At 36.0% G+C, this 2473-nt stretch overlaps 1 pseudogene; it reads right to left on the bottom strand.

Annotated features, from left to right (window-relative positions):
- Positions 1-696: 696 nt before the first annotated feature.
- LOC104211994 (receptor-like protein 9DC3) lies at positions 697-1816 on the bottom strand (annotated as a pseudogene).
- Between the last annotated feature and the right edge of the window lie 657 nt (positions 1817-2473).

Here is a 2473-nt window from a genome sequence, read left to right as displayed (position 1 = left end):
CTAATGTATTTAGAATAACGATAGTACTATTTTGTTAATAAAAACACAAAAGTAAATACTGTAATAGAGACTTCTAGTAAAGAATTGAATAGGAACAAATTTATTAATTACCAAAGTAAAGAATTACAATCCTGAGTAGACAAACTCAGTCTGCTGATTTTTATAAACAAATATCTAACCAACTAGAAGGAATGCGAAAGCGCCACCTAATTAACAATGTATATATATAATAGTCTGATTTTTATTTTTACACTAAAATCAAATTATTCGTTGGTTTGAACTTGAAACATTTGTTAAACCAGCCTCTAAATAGATTAACCCCTGTAATCACAGCTTCCAAATTCTAACTAACTATGGCATAGATTTAAAATTTTATGCGCATAATTCCTCTTCAGTCGCATGTTATACTTAATCTTTTACTAGCTTTAAACATTAACTAAAGCAAATCCATTTCAACTTCTTCTACTAATCAAATAATTTGGTTTTTAAAATATTTGTTGGAACAGAAAATATGAGAACTAAGATGCTAATAGTTGCGATTAACTAATTGTTAATGTAGAACACATCTGGAATACTTGAATTTTTAACTCCTACAGACGCAATTACTTCATCTTCTATAGTGCCTTTGATGGGTCGCTGCTTCTTTCGCCTTCTTATGGTGATTTTGTGTTCTAGTTCTTCGAAAATCCAAGAAAGCTAATTGGGATTTCGAGCTGAAATCATGAAATATGCTATGGGTAATCCAATAATTAGTCCACTTCCATATCCCATAAGAGCATCTTTCCAAAAATTATTGAGAAATTCAGAATTGTTTTCTTGATCATCTAGCGCAGATACAATATTATTTGTCTATGATACTCTATCATTTCCACAACCTTTTGAAATCAGAAATCCACGTAATCTATCATTACCTTCATATGAATTCTTCTGAAATGTTGCAAATTGAGGTCCTTGAGGGATGCACCCTTCGGGATGATTATAGGAAAGATTTAAGACTTCAACATATGTGATCTGAGAAGCAAGTTGTTCTGGTATCTTTCCTACTAGCTGGTTAACTGAAAGGTCCAATGCTTCAACCGAAGATAAATCTCCGAGTGAGGGTGGTATGCGACCTTGCAATCAATTATGAGATAAATTCAAAACCCGAAGTGCAACGAGATCTCCCATAATACTTGGGATATGTCCTTTAAATCTATTACTTGAAAGATCAATAGCGGTGTAAACTGTCAAAATTCTAACAAGTTCAAACTCCAATCCCTTGGTTGCAACTGTTATGTAATCTTTGTAATATCCGTCTCCAAGATATCTTGGTGCTTTCATTGTTTGGTCAATTGTCTTAATGGCTTTCAGATGTTGAAACAGACTCGTCGGTAAGTTATCCATGAAGGCATTGTAAGAGAGATTTAGGAAACAAATTCTCAATTCTTGATGTTCTGATGGGTCCGTGCAATTTATTCGAACTCAAGCTTAAAACTTGCACCTTTGGAAGAGTTCCCAATCACATCAATAATGTGTCGTTGAGGTGATTATCTCCTAAATTAAGAACTTGCAACTCTTTGCAATTGGCCAAAGATCGAGAGATTTCTCCCTCTAGTTCATTTCCATGTAAGTGGAAGCTTTTGAGTACACTTCTAGTGGTAAAAGTTGTTGGAAGAGTCCCAGAAAAATTATTGTGGTGCATATCCAAAACCTCAAGAGAATCACTCATGTTTCCAAAACATTGTGGAATTTCTCCCTTCAGATTGTTTCTACCCAAATCTAGAATTTGTAGTGATGTTAAATAGCAAATAGACGAAGGAATCTCTCCACTTAACGATCAGACCAGTCATTTTGAGATTTAGCATGCCGTTCTGTGGTTTAAGGCCTGATAAGTGGGAATTTTGACTACTTATTAGCGTTTTTTAGCTTTCATTTTAATCCAAAAAGGTTTAATTGTATTCCCGAAAGCTGATAAAATATGCTTAATTGTAGGAGTATTGAAAAATGAGCCACAAAGATGAAATCCAATTCAAGAAGGAGTAATGTAAACTCAAAGACAAAAAGCATGCACAAAAGCTCAAGTGTGGATCGCAGAATTCCCATTTGCGGTCGCAGATTATGAAGGAAATCCATCAGAGACCAATACAATGTGCGGACCACATAATTATTGTGCGCCTGCAGAAGCTACGTCAGAGCCAAAGTTTAGAGAGTCACCATTTCAAGCCTAAAAAAATGCGGACCACACAATTATTGTGCGGCCGCAAAAATCAGCCTTGTGGCCGCACTCAGAATTGTGCGGTCCATAGAAGGGCCCTGTGCAGCCGTACTAACATTTGTACGGATCGCAGAACTTGAGTCATACGGTCGTATTCCAAAATTGTGCGGCCGCAGATCCAGCTCCTGTCAAGTTTGAAGAAAAGTGCGGACAGCATATGGAATTGTGCGGACGCAGAACCTCTGAAAGAGAAATTTTGTCCGAAGTTTCTAGCTTTAT

Source organism: Nicotiana sylvestris, chromosome 11 (genome assembly GCF_000393655.2).
Source record: "Nicotiana sylvestris chromosome 11, ASM39365v2, whole genome shotgun sequence".
NCBI lineage: Eukaryota > Viridiplantae > Streptophyta > Magnoliopsida > Solanales > Solanaceae > Nicotiana > Nicotiana sylvestris.
Note: the sequence above shows the minus strand (reverse complement) of the source record. Positions and strands in the feature narration are given on the sequence as shown.